The sequence below is a fragment of the Balaenoptera acutorostrata genome, chromosome 6 (genome assembly GCF_949987535.1).
Source record: "Balaenoptera acutorostrata chromosome 6, mBalAcu1.1, whole genome shotgun sequence".
In the NCBI taxonomy this organism is placed as follows: Eukaryota; Metazoa; Chordata; class Mammalia; order Artiodactyla; family Balaenopteridae; genus Balaenoptera; species Balaenoptera acutorostrata.
The window spans coordinates 87,687,946-87,705,759 of record NC_080069.1 but is presented as its reverse complement, the minus strand read 5'-3'; the positions used below and the strand labels follow the sequence as shown (position 1 = coordinate 87,705,759).

The 17,814-nt window shown below is 40.6% G+C and overlaps 1 protein-coding gene across 2 annotated transcripts in view; it reads left to right on the top strand.

Moving 5' to 3' along the window:
• SPATA31F3 (SPATA31 subfamily F member 3) overlaps positions 1 to 17,814 on the top strand; it is a 63,815-nt gene that overhangs the window by 14,090 nt on the left and 31,911 nt on the right. For both annotated transcript variants that reach the window (XR_009008629.1, XR_009008628.1), the window contains exons 2-3: positions 963 to 1,098; positions 1,856 to 1,925. The gene's annotated coding sequence lies outside the window, so the exon portion shown is untranslated. The remainder of the gene's footprint in view (positions 1 to 962; positions 1,099 to 1,855; positions 1,926 to 17,814) is intronic.

The window sequence follows — 17,814 nt, the reverse complement described above, 5'->3', positions numbered from 1 at the left end:
TGCCATTTCAGTGAAGTTTTTAGGATTCCAATGGTCAGGAGTATGTTGGGATAGCTCTCCAAAGTAAAAAACAAATCACTGCATCTTGTATCCCCTACCACAATGATGGAAGCACAGCACCAGTAGTCCTCTTTGGGTTTGGAAAGCAATATTTTCTACAACTAGGTTCATTGCTCTGGCTCACATAGAGTGACCGAAGGCTGCCAGCTTTGAGTGAGACCTAGAAAAGGAAAGTCTCTGCCAATAGGATCTGGAAGATCCTATGGTGTTGGAAGTGTCAGTGGTAGGAAATGATGCGGTATGGGCATATGTTAAGCTCCAGTGAGACAATCACTTCGCAGGCCTTTGGAATTCTGGGTCCTGCTGCCTCTGAATATTCAACCTGTCAGCAATAGAGACCAATGCTGAGCCCTTGATAGGGCACTTTTCCTTGAGGAGACCAACCAGCTACTTGGTGGCAAGTCAACTGCTTTGGGCCTCTCCCACAATGGCTCAGCCAGTGGTTCATCCTCACAGGAATATATGACTTATTTGGGGTATGGGTTTGCATTTCCTGCCTGTAATGGCTCAGCCAGCATCACTGTTTAGGGGCTTATGGAATGCCTGATCTATAGGCAGGGATTCTCACACAGCTTAGCATCCAAACATGGGAACCTCTTCATAGTAAAGGAAGCGTGGAGTGGGCCCATGATCATAGGTCCACTGGTCATATCACATACTATACCAGCCAGGGGCAGCTGGTCTCAGAAAATGTTGAATAGCCTTTTAAAGGCACAGCTAAAGTGCCAGTGTGTGTATGGGAAGAATACATGGCTCTGGGAAGCAAGGGGTACAAGCAGAAGTAACCCCACTTACCATTACTCACAATGACCCAGTGGGGGATTTTGTACTTTCTATCCCTGCACCTCTGAGCTTTGTAGAGTTGGAGCTTCTGATCTCTAAAGAAGGTGTACTCTTGCCAGGGGACACAGCAAGGATCCTACTGAAATATAAGCGATGGCTGCCACCAGGGCATTTTGGACTCCTGTGTCCAGGGACCAGCCTGAGAGAAGAGCCACCATATTGGCAGAAGTAATCGACCCTGATCAGCAGGAGAAGGTAAGGGTGTTTTTACCCAATGGGGACAGGGCGGGAATATGTGTGGAATCTCTGTGATGCAGTTGGGCATTTCCTGGTATTTCCTTGCCCTCTTGAATGGACACACGCAGCAACTCTAGTCTGAGAAGGATGTGGTTACCCACAGCATGATTACCTACTTCAGGAATGAAGGCTCAGGTCACACTACCAGGTGAATCAACAAGACCAGCCAAGGTGACAGATGACAGTGAGGGGAATTTAGAAAGGAGGAGGCAGAGTATGAGTACCAGTTGCAGGCCTGAGATCAGCAGCAGTGATGAGGGCTGTAGTTTTTTCCACTCAGCGGGCCCTTCCTTAGGAAGAGAGGCCCCGTGGAACGTTGGAGGAGCTGCTCCCCAGGCCCCTGTGGAGAAGGAGATGTGTGTGGCCATGGGAATGTGCCTCTTAGATCTCCTACTGGGGGCAGCGTAGTTGATGCCCCACCTGCTCTGATCTACATACACCACCACATTTGCTCCGAGGCCACGGTTCCTGTGGTCTTTTTCCAGACAGTGGTGGTACACAGCAGGCCCATTCCTGTGAGACAGAGGATGCCTCTGACAGATGATTTTGGCCTGAGAATTCTACATCAGCTTTCAGATACTCTCTGAAAGCTTCATGGCATTCTAAGGCCCCTCCTACCTTCCTTCTTTGCCTCTCTCCTTCTCATGGGTTAGATGTGTGTCACTGTCTGGCAGATCTCAGCCTTCTCTAGCTTTCTCCCCATTTTTTTCCACAGGCATTTCCCCCAGTTTCTTGCAAGTCTAGTCTGATCTTGGTGTCTACTTCTTGGACCTGAACTGACACAGGTAGGTAGAAATTTACTCACTTTATAGATGAAGAAACTGTGCTTCAGGGGGGTTGAGTAACCTGCTCAAGGTTATATAACCAATAAGTGGCAGAGCCATGATTTAAATCCAGGATCATCTGGCTTCAAAGCCCATGTGCCTAGATTTTATATTTCTGTTTTCCTGCTTCTGCAGTTTCTGTTAGCTTCATTCTCCCCCAGTCTCCTGGAAAGGCTTTTTTTTAAAAAAAATTTTATTTATTTATTTATTTATGGCTGTGTTGGGTCTTCGTTTCTGTGCGAGGGCTTTCTCTAGTTGCGGCAAGTGGGGGCCACTCTTCATCGCGGTGCACGGGCCTCTCACTATCGCGGCCTCTCTTGTTGCGGAGCACAGGCTCCAGACGTGCAGGCTCAGTAGTTGTGGCTCATGGGCCTAGTTGCTCCACGGCATGTGGGATCTTCCCAGACCAGGGCTTGAACCCGTGTCCCCTGCATTGGCAGGCAGATTCTCAACCACTGCGCCACCAGGGAAGCCCTGGAAAGGCTTTTGAATATTCTAGTCTGTCTCTACCCTGCAAAGGCAGGAGAACTTATGAGTACTACACTTGTAACAGAATGTGAAAGAAAGAACATTGTACTCTTGGGGTCAGTTACAGTTCTTGGGTTTAAAGAACCCACCTGGGAAGGAGAAACTAAGGGGACAGGGTTGCTGAACTTCCCCTCCCTTCCTGGAGAGTCTTTCTGGAGAGTTAAACCATGAAAGTTCAGAGTTTTGTTTTATAAGAGAAACTGTATGCCTTTATACCCATGATCTTACTAGTAATTGTCCCTCCTTTATGTCCCTCATCTTCTATGAATTTGTGAGTTTTCCTCTTAATTAAATACGACACAAATTTTTTTTTTTTTTTTAAGGATTTTCTTTTCTTTTTTATTTATTTATTTATTTATTTATTTATTTATTTATTTATTTATTTATCTATTTTTGGCTGTGTTGGGTCTTTGGTTCGTGCGAGGGCTTTCTCCAGTTGCGGCAAGCGGGGGCCACTCTTCATCGCGGTGCGGGGACCGCTCTTCATCGCGGTGCGCGGGCCTTTCTCTATCGCGGCCCCTCCCATCGCGGGGCACAGGCTCCAGACGCGCAGGCTCAGCAATTGTGGCTCACGGGCCCAGCTGCTCCGTGGCATGTGGGATCTTCCCAGACCAGGGCTCGAACCCGTGTCCCCTGCATTAGCAGGCAGATTCTCAACCACTGCGCCACCAGGGAAGCCCCACAAAATTTTTAAGGAGTGAAAATCAAGGGCTGTGTGGACTTTGTGGCTAGGCACCACCTGTGGAATTCATTCACCCTTTCCTGATCACAGTTTCCCTCACTGCCCTGACCTCAAGGAGATTGTGCTCTTTTACCATGCGGATTCTCACGTGGACATACGGTTTTTGTGAGATTCTCTATCGAAAGCTGGAATATCTGAATGAGATGTTAGTAAAGGATAACAAAAGGAAAACCAACCTAGGGAGTGCTGTCTGCGTATTGCAGGCAACATGGCTTTCAAGTCAGATTTGTTTTCAGAGTCTGTAGGATGCTTTCCATCCCTGGACAGCTCAGCCAAGGTCTTCCCTTCCTGGCCCTTAACATTAGGTGAAAACCACTACCTTTTACAGGAGTGAGGCCAGATAGCTGTCTGCCTCAGGGCCCACCTTAATTGTTCTGTTTCAAATAAATTGTTCCCTTTCTTTTTTGAGGACCCTTGCTTACCCTAGATGTTTGACACAGGGAGTCTCTTCACCCAACTGCTGAAACTCTATCCCTTTCCAGTAAGGATGCAGTTTCCACAGTGTATCATAATTTAACCTCTTCTCCTTGCCCATCTTCATCTTCATCGTCATTCTCATCTCTACTGGATCATTCCCATATTCTCATCAGCACACAAGCATGCTGTGATATACCATCTTAACAAAAAACAAACCACAGAACTACAAATCACAGAACTACAAACCACAAACAGTACAGAAATGTACTCTATTCTACAACCATTTTCAATTTATGACTCTTTTCTCTGTTCTCCTAGCATAACTCTTATCTGTTTCCAGTGCCTCTCTCCCCATTTTTTCCTGAACCTACTACATCAATTAGACTTTCATTCCTGCCATTCCACTGAGAATGCTCTTGTGAAGGCCACCAGTGGCCTCCAGTTTATGAAACTCAGCATTTAATTCTAAGTCCCCATCTTGCTTGTCCACTAGGCAATATTAACATAGTCGATCACTCCTTGGGACCTTCAAAACGATGTTCACTTGACTTTGGAGACGCCACATTCCCCTGGTTTCCTGCGTATGTCATGAACTGCTCCTCCTCATATTTTTTATCTCATATTTCTTATCATATTGGAGCGCCCTAGGACTCCGGCCTCAGCCTTTTCTCTACCTATATTCATACCCTATTAAGGGTTGACAAACCACTTCTATAAAGGACCAGATAGTAAATATTTTTGGTTTTGTGGGCCATATGGTCTTTTACAACTACTCAAGAAGCCATAGACAGTACAAACATGAATGCTGAATTGATCAGTGTCATGATTGCCATAGTCATTCAGTGTTTATTATGAGCCTTACATTGCTAAATAAACAATAATTTATCAACCTGGTATTTTAGCATAGTTACCTGAGCATTACTGGAACTCAGAGGGAGGAAAAGTTCTCTACCTGTGTAGGGGAGGGGGGGGAGTTCTATTTTGAAATGTCTGTATATTTATCCAGGACCTCGTGCCCAATTTTATTTAAAATTCAAGTGTTTTAATGGCTCAAGGCTCAATCTGAACTCTTTTTTCTTATTGATGTCAACATTCAGCCTTTGCTCATCATGTGGGAGAAGGACGTGTGTAGGGGGTGGAGGGTGACTTGGGCATGGCTGGGGGGAGGAATGAGGGACAGCTTCTTAGTAGGGTCTGAGAAGGAGGGAGGTTACTTTATTTGTTGAGATGGGGTGATTAAACTCCCAAAGTGAATTTTGAGAGACAGCTGCACACAGAAAAGAGATGGTGATTAGAACTAATTACTGTTGTTGCAGATGTTTTGCATTTCTATACCACTTTGTATTTACAAAGAATTTTGTAAGCGCTTATTAACTTTCCCCCACCAGAACCTTGTGACATGGGCAACAGTACCACAGATGTTTGTATTTGTCTTCTGGGAAGAAATTTGAGCTGCTTTGGCCACATACTAGAATTAAGGAATCAAAATCCTTATTGCACCTCTTTTACTTCCTTTGTGACTTTGAGAATCCGAGTAAGAAGGACTTTAACACTGTTTTATTCTATAATTTTATTATGAAGAGTAACTCATGAAGATGGTGTAGTACTTTGCTAAATTAAAAAAGATATTATATGTAGGTACATAATAACAATACTACTCAAAAATTGTTTTCTCCAGATTTTTAAAAAATAAAATTAATAATAGTGTCTGTATCATATTTTTACATATCAAGTGTTTAGCATAGTGCCTAGCGTATTTACCTAATGAGTGCTTAATAAATGTTATCCATTATTAATACTGTAACAAGACCCAAGTAACATATGCATTCTTATTTCCTCCACTTGATTTCTTTCTTTAGTGTTCCCGTCTTTGGGTAAAGATGCATGCAGATGTACATTCACTTATTCAGCAATATTTATTGAGTGACTACTGTTTATCAAGCATTGTTCTTGGAGCTAGGTATAGAGTGGTGAACAAAAAAGGAGTACCTGCTCGCATGAAGCTTATATTCTGGCAGGATGGGGAGGACTCACATCATTGCGGAGGAGGGACTTAACATTCTAGTGGGAGTTAGGCTGGGATAGAGAGGATAGAAGCATGATTAGGGTATATTTAGAATATGTGTGGAAAAACTTTTTCCTGAAATTTTTACATAAAGATAGTATTTTGTTATAGCAATAGGTTAAGTGTTTATGTTTAAGCTATTCATTTTTATAAAAGTATTTAAATATATACTTGTTTATTTTATTTTAGGAAAAATATACTTAGGAATTTATAAAATATTTAAAGAAAATATTATTTTATTTATTATAATACCACCATACTGAAATTTTTTAAGATAGAAAAAGTATCTATAATTTCATTACAATATTATTCCTTTTAAGTCGTCTGCTTCAACGTAGGAAAAATGGGCTCAGTTTCCTGACATTTGGGCATGGCTTGGAGCGGCAGACAGCTCAGTGGGATGGCAGCCGTGGGAAAGGATATCACATAAAGGCATCCTGAACTCCCTTAGCCCAGAGCCTGCTTTGAAGGGATGAGGTAAAGGGAGAGGAATATTGGCCATGCTGAAAAAGAGCAGGTAAAGATGAGTAGACTGGATCAGGATTAAATCCCTGGGACATGCCAGGTGCCAGAAGACCAGAGAGAAGGTTCTGGAGGTCGAGAGGAGCCCCAGGTTCTCACTGTTGCCTTCTCAACCTCAGGTGATTTCTGGGGAAACAGCTGCCCCTACCCCCGCAACGTAAAGACTTAACACTTTTCTCTCCGTTAGGGTATTAGGGCTGTGGATTGACATGCAAGCCAGAGTCCTTGCTAAGATGACCCTGAAACGAGTTAATTTGGAGTTCCACAAGCTGTGATTTTGGCCTCCTTCCCTCTTTTCCAGCTTCCACCAGTGTCTTCTCAGTCTGGGTTCTTGCCTGGATACATCTAAATTGTGATGCAGTTTCCCAATTTATTCCTCACTCTTCAGACACTGAAATGAGTTGAACAACTTGTAGATTTTTAAGGTCAGAATTAGAGTTATGGAACTGAAAAATATGCCCAAAAAGGTCATCTGGGAAGTTTCTCTCCATGTTCCTGACCCTGTCTGAAAAGTTTGTTTGTTTCTTTGTCCTGCTTAAAACTTTAGTTCTCTGACAGCAAGATTTCATAAAATGAGACCAACAGTCACACAATTACCAGAAATCTTCATGAATATCAGGAGTAAATGTCCCCGATCTTGATGGAAATGTGTTGGGGGCTCTTCTGCCTTCTTCTAGGCCCCTTCCTGAGACACTCCCTTGATTCTGCTCTGGGTGTGAGCACTAGCTGCAAAGCCCTTAAGCTTTCTTTATTCTGGACACTAGGCCGACTGGCTTCCTGACACCTCCTTTAATGGTGCAGCCTCCATGCTTTGTCATTCTGTTGGAAAATCCTATAAGGGTTAGGAACAAGAGATGTTGTTTTAGGAGAAAACTCCCAAATAGTGTCTCTGATCTCAGGTTCCTTCTGTTTTATCAAAGGAAAAGTCAGCCAGGTCATCCTCTGACACAAAGAGACCCAGGCAGGAGTCCACAGCAACACTTCAGTGCACTGAGAAACCTACGTAAACAGATGCCTTGTCCCAGGTGCTGAGAATTTAAACTTCAGGCTTGGATGAAGCCCCTAGACACATTAGGGAGACGACCAACAGTTTTTCTATTTTACATGGAAATGCTAATCTCACTTGCAGAAGAGAAGTACCAAAATAGTATTATGATTATAACAGTAGAAATGTAGGAGTGTGGAATTTGTAATGTTATAGACAAATTAAGCATGAAATGCAAATACCACATCAGAGTGGGCTGTGTATCCAGATCTCAGCTGAAATTCTCGGAAAGGGTTACAATGGCTAACTAGTGCAGCTGACGAAAGGGCTACGGTGTGAGGAGATGGAGGGGGTAAAAATAGGTGATGTAGAGAGAGGAGGAGGCAGTCTTAGCTGACATCTCCTCAGCTCTTCTGGGGAAGTTGTTCATAGATTTGAATATCTACAGTAATGAGTTCTCCCACTGAAATACGTATACTTGAGAATTAATTTAATAACTGTTACTTGGGAGGATAATACAGACTGCTGCTTGTGATGACGTGACAACTTGAAGACTTAATACGTTTGGGCTTCTATAACAATACCATACACTGGGTGGCTTATAAATAGCAGGAATTATTTCTTTTGGCTCTGGAGGCTGGGAAGTCCAAATCAAGATGCCAGTCAGTAGATTGAGTGTTTGGTGAGGACCCAGTTCCTGGTTCATAGATGGCCATCTTTTTGTTGCAGTCTCAGATGGTGGAAAACAGAGGGGGAAGCAAGCTCTATCATGACCCTTATAAGGGTACAATCCCATTCATGAGGGCTCCACCTCCATGACCTCATCTAATCCTAATTACCTTCCAAAGACCCCACTTCCTAATAGCATCACATTGGGGTTAGGGTTTCAACATGTGAATTTGTAAGGGGGACATAAACATTTAGTCCATACAAAGACATTTGATGACCTGCAAATCTGATTGCTTCAATCCTCTGCTCAGAGTCCTCCAATGGATCCTAGTGCCGATAGCACAAGTCACTCATTATTTATTGGTTTGCTCATATTTTTTTCATTCTTTCCACAAATATTTGTTGAGTAGCAGTCTGTGCTAGGTGCTGGAGATGTAGCAGTAAAGAAGACAGACAAGGGAGACCCACCCCTCTTGGAGCTTGTATCTTGTGGAGACAGACAATAAACAAATAATTTAAATGGAGGTGGTATTTTAATAATAAACTAATGTGGACTTGTTTCACAGACATCCTAACCCCAGTCATGTTTCCCAAATCCAATCGTATTCCCTTGTAGCCATTCCACCAGTATGTTCTCCACCATAAAGAAGAACCATATGATAGAGGGGAAACTCCCTCCAGAGAAAATAATGAAGCAAAAGAAAGCACTTTCATTGAGAGTAGGGGTATGGAGGTGGGAGGATGTAACAGAAATATTCAGATAGTGTGAAGGTGATCTGAGACCCTTTGAGCCTGATGGCAGGTACAAACCTTGGAGAAGCTCTATGTTTGATGTGGAGGTGGGGAAGGGGAGAGTAGGCAACGAAGGAGCATCTGTGAAGGCAAGTGTCTGGGTAAAACTCCTCCCAAAATGCTGCTCATTCTCAGTGGTCTGTATTTAAAATGCAGAGATTCAACAGTCTCTGTGTAGCCCTAGAGTACTGTGAGGACAGCAAGACCAAGGGACACCTGAGCCACTGAGATGATGGCAGTAATGGAGGTTGGTGGTGGTCCTTGTTGATCCCAAGTGGATTCCAGAAGGACAGAAACTAACAGTCAGGGGTGGATTAGAGATAAACAGGGTGAAACAGCTCAATTGAAGACCAGCAGAAAAAGAGTACGGAGACCAGCTGTACTCCCATGTTTCCAGGGAAAAGTAGTAGACTTTCCCTGACACTGGGACACTGTGTTTGAGAAGCGGGAGGGGGAAGGGAAGAACACTCCTATGAGGGCTGAACTTCGAATTGGCTTAATACTTACCAGAAAGTGACTATCACATATGAAAAGATCAAGGGGCAAAGGAGAGAATGAAAAGAAGCCTGGACTGATAGGAAAAGTTTAGCTCATGAGAGTCTTTTTTTTTTGCCACAAAGCAGAAGCATAATATTTGTCAACTGATTAATGTTTTAAAACACAAGTTTCATGATGCCACGCCCCTACTTAAAATCCTTCAATAGTTTTCCATTACATTTAGAATGAATCCTAAATCTTTAATAGGGCCTAAAAACCTCTATGATATTGTGGCCCTCCAACATCTTGTAGTACCGCTTCATTTTAATCTCACCAGTCAGAATAATAATAAGCTAATATTTACTGAACAATTACAAACACCCTATGAGGTAGGTATAAATGAGGAAACCAAGGTCCAGAGAGGTTATGTAACTTTTCCAAGGTCACACAGCAAGTCGGGGGCATAGCTGGGATTCAAACCCAGGCCATTTGACTTTGGAGCCTGGGCACTTCACCACCACACTGTACTGTCTGTTTCAGTTCCTCATAGTGCAAGTGCTTTCCCACTTCAACCCCCTTGTGTACATTATTCCCTGTCTGAAACCTTCTTCTTCAAATAAACTCACTCTTTCAGTCTCAGCCTAAATGTCACTTCCTCTGCAAAGCTTTCCCTGATAGCCATATCCCCAAGGTTAGGCTACATGTCAGTCCTATACACAATCAGGATACCCTTCTTATTCCTAAGTAGCACTTTTTGTAATTTTATATTTATTTTGTGTGATAATATAGTGCTGGTGGGAGGTTGGGTCAAAAATTTTAAACTCGAACACATACACCAAAAAAAGTAGCTTTTTAAAAAAAAAGCTGACCTAGGGAATTCCCTGGCGGTCCAGTGGTTAGGACTCTGCACTTTCACTGCTGAGGGCCGGGGTTCCATCCCTAGTCGGGGAACTAAGATTCCACAGGCTGTGGTGCTGTCAAAAAAAAAAAAAAGCTGATCTAATCTTACTTTTGAGCCCCAGCCCCATTGTTTGTATTTCTGACTTGTTTTGAACAGCATTAGGAAAGTCCTTATACATATAGATAAGTGGTTGTAAAATGTAACAATTTGTTTTTATGTACTGTCTTTCAGTCTCAGGATTTTCTTCAGTTAAACAGAGCCATTAGAGAAGTTTTATTCCAATTTTTGTATAACTTCATAGTTTGGTAGTTTCCAGTGTGTTAAAAATTAGTAGAGGGCCCATTAGAGAGTGCATGCTATTGTGTATTTATTTAAAAATAAATAAATAAAATGTTTATGGATAAAACAGAGCAATGGGCTTGCATGACATCATGCTTATAATTGAAACTAGTAGTCCTAGGTGGAGTATTTGCTGGTGCTAGGGGTTAGGTTCCAGGGGCTGATGCTAAGATGCGTAACTTACTGAAGCAGCAAAGAACAGGATGATTAGGAAGAGTTCTAAAGAAAGTTTGTAAGAAAAACTGAGAGTCAAGCTGAGAAGCCAAAAGCAGTTGAGACATCTGGTGGCAGGATCAAGGCTGAAAATGAGAGAAAAATGAGAAAAATGCACATACAGGTTTTTGTGTCATCAGAGGCTTTCATTTCACTTAGGTAAATACCTAGGACTGGGATAACTGGGCTGTACGGTAAGTCTGTTAAATTTATAAGAAACTGCTAAAATGTTTTCCAAAGTAGCTGTACCATTTTGCATTTCCACCAGCAATGTATGAGAATGAGAGTTCCAATTGTTCTACATCCTGATTGGCACTTGGTAACATCAGTTTTTTTTTTGTTTGTTTTGGTTTGGTTTTTAGGCATTCTATTAGGTTTATAATAGTATCTCATTGTGGCTTTAATTTTCATTTCCCTAATGACTAATAATATTGAACATCTTTTTACGTGCTGATTTGTCATCTGTGTATCTTTCTTTGGTTAACTGTCTGTTCAAGGCTTTTGTCCATTACAAATCATTACAGATTATTTCCTGTTCCTCTACATCCTTGCCAGCATTTGGTGTTGTCAGTGTTCTGGATTTTGGCCATTTTAATAGGTGTTTAGTGGTATCTCATTGTTTTTCTTTTTTTTTTTTTAAATTTAACATCTTTATTGGAGTATAATTGCTTTACAGTGTTGTGTTAGTTTCTGCTGTATAACAAAGTAAATCAGCTATATGTACACATATATCCCCATATCCCCTCCCTCTTGCGTCTCCCTCCCACCCTCCCTATCCCACCCCTCTAGGTGGATACAAAGCACCGAGCTGATCTCCCTGTGCTATGCAGCTGCTTCCCACTAGCTATCTATTTTACATTTGGTAGTGTATATATGTCAACGCTATTCTCTCACTTCGTCTCAATTTACCCTTCCCCCTTCCCCGTGTCCTCAAGTCCATTCTCTACATCTTTGTCTTCGTTCCTGTCCTGCCCCTAGGTTCATCAGAACCTTTTTTTTTTTTTTTTTTAGATTCCATATATATGTGTTAGCATATGGTATTTGTTTTTCTCTTTCTGACTTACTTCACTCTGTATGACAGACTCTAGGTCCGTCCTCATTGTTTTAATTTGTAGTTCCTTGATGACATGTGATGTGGGGCATCTTTCATGTGCTTATTTGCCATCTGTATATCTTCTTTTGCCCATTTTAAAATTGGGTTGTTTGTTTTATTACTGTGGAGTTTTGAGAGTTTTTTATATATTTTGGATAAAGTCTTTTGTCAAATGTCTGATTTGCAAATATTTTCTCCCAATTTGTGGCTTGTCTTTTCATTCTCTTAACAGTATCTTTCAAAGAGCAGAAGTTCAGAATTTTGATGAAGTACAATTTATCAATGTGATCTTTTACGGATCTTGCTTGGATAGTATATTTAAAAACTCTGTTCCTAGCTCAAAATCACAAAGGTTCTCTTGTGTTTTCTTCTAAGAGTTTTAGTATTATACTTTGCCTTTAGGTCTGTGATCAATCTTGAGTTAATTTGGAGTGTGTGAGGTATAAGTCAAGAATCAGTTGGTCTTTATTGTGAGGGGGGTGCAAATGGATGCACAATTATTCTGGCACCATTTGTTGAAAAGACTTATCATCTCTCCATTGATTTGGCTTTTCACTTTGATCAAAAATCATTTGTCCATTTATGTGTTGGGTCTATTTCTGGACTCCCTGTTTTAGGAATTGACTATTATTTTTTCCTTAAAGGTCCAGATATTAAATAGTTTAGGCTTTGCAGGTCAGATGGTCTCTGTTGCAACTACTCAACTAAGTTATTGTAGCGTGAAAGCAACTATAGACAACATGTAAATGAATGAGCATGACTATGTTCCATAAAACTTTATTTTCAAAATAGGCTGTCGGTCACATTTGGCCCACAGGCCACAGTTTGCCAATCCCTGCTCTATTCTGTTCCATTGACTTTTGTGTCTCTTTTCTCCAGTACCACACTGTGTTGGTTACTGTAGTAAGCCTTGAAATCAGGTAATGGGAGTCCTCCACTTTACTTTTCTTTTCTTCAATTGTTTTGGGTATTCTACTTTCTTTGCTTTTCCATGTAAATCTATAAGAAATCCTGCTGGGAATGTACAGATCAATTTGGGGAAAATTGAAACATTAAATTAAATTTTCCAGTCTTTAAACTTAATATGTCTCTTTGTTTATTTGGGTCTTCTCTGATTTTTTTCATCAGCAATTTTTTTCCATCAGCATTTTGTAATTTCCAAATATTTGGGGATTTTCTAGAAATCTTTCTAGTCATTAAATAATAATGACTTGCAGTTTAATTATTTTATGATCAGACAATATACTTTGTACAATTTTAATTTTTAAAAAATTGTTAAGGTTTGTTTTACGGCCCAGAATATGGCTTATCTTGATGAATACTCCATGTGCCCTTGAAGTGAATGTGTATTCTGCTCCTGTTGGGTGACGTGCTGTATAAATGTCAATATGGTCAGGTTGGTTGATAGTATTGTTCAGGACTTCTATATCCTTGCTAGTTTTTGGTCTACCTGTTACACAGAGAGGGGTATTTAAATGTCCAGGTATACTTGTGGATTTGTCTCTATCTCTTTTCTATCAGTTTTTGCTTCATGTATTCTGGAGCTCTGGGTTCTTAGGAGCATATACATTTAAAATTGTTCTCTTCTTGGGTAGTTGCCCCATTCTTCACTGTAAAATTTTCCTCTTTACTGCTGGTAATTTTCCTTGTTCTGAGGTCTGCTTTTTCTGACATTGAAAGAGCCAATCCAGCTTTTTTTCTGATTAGTGTTTGCATTACCTATCTATCTATCTATCTATCTATCTATCTATCTATCTATCTATCTAGTAGGTTTCTTGAAAGCAGCATATTGTTATATAGTTTGGTCTTTTAAAAATTGAATGTGAGAATTTCTTTGTTTTAATTGGTATGTATAGACCATTTATATTTACTGTGATAATCGAAATGGTTAGATTTAGTTGTACATTTTATTATTTTGCTGTTTGTCTTCTTTGTTTCTTGCTCCTCTTTCCTGGCTTCTATTGGAATTTTTGCATATTTACTAATATTCTATTTTAACTTATTTACTGGCTTTTGGCCATGTAGCTTTGCATCATTTTTAGTGGTTGCTCCAGTGATTATAATATATAATACATACCCAGCTCTCACAGTCTATTTAGATTTAATATCACTTCGAGTGAAACACAGGAGCCTTACAACCACAAAGCTCCCTTTATCATGTCCTTTTATCAGTGTCTTATGTATTACATCTATAAATACAATGTTGTAATTGTTGGTTTCAACATTCATACATATATTAAAGTACTTAAGAGTAGAAAAATAGTCTATTTATCCTGATATTTACCCTTTCTGTTGTTCTTCCTTAATTCCTGAAGTTACAACTTTCCTTCTGGGATCATGTCTCTTAGGCCTGAAGAACTTCCTTTAGAATATCTTTTAGAGCAGGTCTACTGGTGACAGATTCTGTTAGTTTTCTTTCTTATGAGAATGTTTCTAGTTCATCTTCATTTTAAAAAACTTTAAGAATTAAGATATAGTTGGGGTACAATATTATATAACTTACAGGTATACAACATAGTGATTTATAATTTTTTTTTAGTGATTTACAATTTTTTAAGGTTATACTCCATTTATAGTTATTGTAAAATATTAGCTATATTCCCTCTGTGTTTGTGTAATATATCCTTGTAGCTTATTTATTTTATTTTATTTTAATTTTTAAAAAACTTTATTTATTTTTGGCTGTGTTGGGTGTTTGTTGCTGCGTGTGGGCTTTCTCTAGTTGTGGTGAGCGGGGGCTACTCTTCGTTACAGTGCGCAGGCTTCTCATTGCGGTGGCTTCTCTTTGTTGTGGAGCATGGGCTCTAGGTGTGCGGCTTCAGTAGTTGCAGCACATGGGCTCTAGAGTGCAAGCTCAGTAGTTGTGGCGCATGGGCTTAGTTGCTCCGTGACATGTGGGATCTTCCCGGACCAGGGCTCAAACCCATGTCGCCTGCATTGGCAGGCAGATTCTTAACCACTGCACCACCAGGGAAGTCCCTGATTTTATACATAATAGTTTGTACTTCTTAATCTGCTATCCCTGTCTTGCCCCTCCCCGCTTCCCTCTCCCCACTGTTAACCACTAGTTTGCTCTCTATATTGTGAGTCTGTTTCCTTTTTGTTATATTCGCTGGTTTGTTTTATTTTTTAGATTCCACATATAAGTGATACCATACAGTATTTGCCTTTCTCTGTCTGACTTATTTCACTTAGCATAAGTACCCTCTAAGTCCATCCATGTTGCAAATGGCAAAATTTCATTCTTTTTTATGGCTGAGTAGTATTCCATTGTATATATGTACCACATCTTTATCTAGTCATCTGTTGATTGACACATTGCTTCCATATCTTGGCAGTTTGAACACTGGGGTGTGTGTTAGTTCATCTTCATTTTTGAAGGACATTTTAGCTGGCTATAACATTGTGGAACTTTAACACTTTAAAGATGTTGTTACACTGTCTTCTGGCCTATATGGTTTATGATGAGAAATTCAGTCATTCAAACTGTAGCGTAGTATTTTTCTTTCTTTTTTTTTAAGTTAATTTTTATTGGAGTATAGCTGTTTTGCAATGTTGTGTTAGCTTCTGTTGCACAGCAAAATGAATCAGCCATACATGTACATATATCCCCTCCCTTTTGGATTTCCCTCCCATTTAAGACACCACAGTGCATTAAGTAGAGTTCCCTGTGCTATACAGTATGTTCCCCTCAGTTGTCTATTTTATGCATAGTATCAATAGTGTATATGTGTCAATCCCAACCTCCCAATTCCTCCCACCCCACCCCTTTCACCCTTGGTATCCATACATTTGTCTCTACGTCTGTGTCTCTATTTCTGCATTGCAAATAAGGTCATCTGTACCATTTTTCTAGATTCCACATATACATGTTACTATACGATATTTGTTTTTCTCTTTCTGACTTACTTCACTCTGTATGACACTCTGTAGGTCCATCCACGTCTCTACAAATGACCCAATTTCGTTCCTTTTTATGGCTGAGTCATATTCCATTGTATATATGTACCACATCTTCTTTATCCATTCGTCTGTCAGTGGACATTTAGGTTGCTTCCATGACCTGGCTATTGTAAATGGTGCTGCAGTGAACATTGGGGTGCATGTGTCTTTTTTTTTTTTTTAAATTAATAGACTTTTACTTTTTTTTTTTTAAGTATTTGTTTACTTATTTATTTATGGCTATGTTGGGTCTTCGTTTCTGTGCAAGGGCTTTCTCTAGTTGTGGCAAGCGGGGGCCACTCTTCATCGCGGTGCGTGGGCCTCTCACTATCGCGGCCTCTCTTGTTGCGGAGCACAGACTCCAGACGCGCAGGCTCAGTAATTGTGGCTCACGGGCCCAGCTGCTCTGCGGCACATGGGATCGTCCCAGACCAGGGCTCAAACCTGTGTCTCCTGCATTGGCAGGCAGACTCTCAACCACTGCGCCACCAGGGAAGCCCACATGTGTCTTTTTGAATTATGGTTTTCTCTGGATATATGCCCAGTAGTGGGATTGCTGGGTCATATGGTAGTTCTACTTTTAGTTTTTTAAGGAACCTCCATACTGTTTTCCGTAGTGGCTGTATCAGTTTACATTCCCATCAACTGTGTAAGAGGGTTCCCTTTTCTCCACACCCTCTCCAGCATTTATCGTTTGTAGATTTTTTGGTGATGGCCATTCTGACCAGGGTGAGGTGATATCTCATTGTAGTTTTGATTTGCATTTCTCTAATAATTCGTGATGTTGAGCATCCTTTCATGTGTTTGTTGGCCATCTGTATGTCTTCTTTGGAGAAATGTCTATTTAGGTCTTCCACCCATTTTTTAAAAAAATTAATTAATTAATTTATTTTTAGCTGTGTTGGGTCTTCGTTTCTGTGCAAGGGCTTTTCTCTAGTTGTGGCGAGCGGGGGCCACTCTTCATTGTGGTGCGCGGGCCTCTCACTATCGCGGCCTCTCTTGTTGTGGAGCACAGGCTCCAGACGCGCAGGCTCAGTAACTGTGGCTCATGGGCCCAGTTGCTCTGCGGCATGTGGGATTTTCCCAGACCAGGACTTGAACCCGTGTCCCCTGCATTGGCAGGCAGACTCTCAACCACTGCGCCACCAGGGAAGCCCCCCCACCCATTTTTTGATTGGGTTGTTTATTTTTTTGATATTGAGCTGCCTGAGCTGCTTGTATATTTTGGAGATTAATCCTTTGTCAGTTGCTTCATTTGCAAATACTTTCTCCCATTCTGAGGGTTGTCCTTTTGTCTTGTTTATGGTTTCCTTTGCTGTGCAAAAGCTTTTAAGTTTCATTAGGTCCCATTTGTTTATTTTTGTTTTAATTTTCATTATTCTAGGAGGTGGGTCAAAAAAGATTGTGCTGCGATTTATGTCAGAGTGTTCTGTCTGTGTTTTCCTCTTAAGAGTTTTATAGTGTCTGGTCTTAAATTTAAGTCTTTAATCCATTTTGAGTTTATTTTTGTGTCTGGTGTTAGGGAGTGTTCTAATTTCATTCTTTTACCTATAGGTGTCCAGTTTTCCCAGCACCACTTATTGAAGAGGCTGTCTTTTCTCCACTGTATATTCTTTCCTCCTTTATCAAAGATAAGGTGACCATATGTGTGTGGGTTTATCTCTGGGCTTTCTGTCCTGTTCCATTGGTCTATATTTCTGTTTTTGTGCCAGTACCATACTGTTTTGATTACTGTAGCTTTGTAGTATAGTCTGAAGTCAGGGAGCCTGATTCCTCTAGCTCTGTTTTTCTTTCTCAAGATCGCTTTGGCTATTTGGGGTCTTTTGTGTTTCCATATAAATTGTAAAATTTTCTGATCTAGTTCTGTGAAAAATGCCATTGGTAATTTGATAGGGATTGCATTGAATTTGTAGATTGCTTTGGGTAGTATAGTCATTTTCACAATATTGATTCTTCCAATCCAAGAACATGGTATGTCTCTCTATCTGTTGGTGTCATCTTTGATTTCTTTCACTATTATCTTATAGTTTTCTGTGTACAGGTCTTTTGCCTCCTTAGGTAGGTTTATTCCTAGGTATTTTATCTTTTTTTGTTGCAGTGGTAAATGGGATTGTTTCCTTAATTTCTCTTTCTAATCTTTCATTGTTAGTGTATAGGAACACAAG